This window comes from Jaculus jaculus, chromosome 11 (assembly GCF_020740685.1).
Source record: "Jaculus jaculus isolate mJacJac1 chromosome 11, mJacJac1.mat.Y.cur, whole genome shotgun sequence".
NCBI lineage: Eukaryota > Metazoa > Chordata > Mammalia > Rodentia > Dipodidae > Jaculus > Jaculus jaculus.
In genome coordinates this window covers 91,978-92,360 of record NC_059112.1, presented here as the reverse complement: position 1 = coordinate 92,360, position 383 = coordinate 91,978, and positions in this window count along the sequence as shown.

Below are 383 nucleotides of genomic sequence, written 5' to 3'. Positions count from 1 at the left end.
AGGGGGTAAAATAAGAAAAAGCGAGACACAGGCGCCTAAGCGTCCGCTCGCGGGGAAGGCTGGGGGGAGGGGAGTAAGAATGTAGCGCCGGCTTCCTCGGTGCCGCCCTCGCGGACCGATTCCTTCCCGCGTGCATGGTAAACAACACCCACCGCTTGTTTCCTCGCTGACCCTTTACCCGGCCTACGAACAGATCATGAAATCTAGCCTCAAGTTGAGCTGTTGGAGAAGACCTAAGTCGTTGGCAGTAAGTTGAGAGAAGAGGCTATATTTCGTGGGAACTAAGGAAAGGTGCACGGACTCATTTTCCTTGGAGGAGCAGCAGAGCCTTCGCCGATCGCACGGTGACGTAAGTGGCCTCGGCCAGTGAAAGGCGTGGGGCC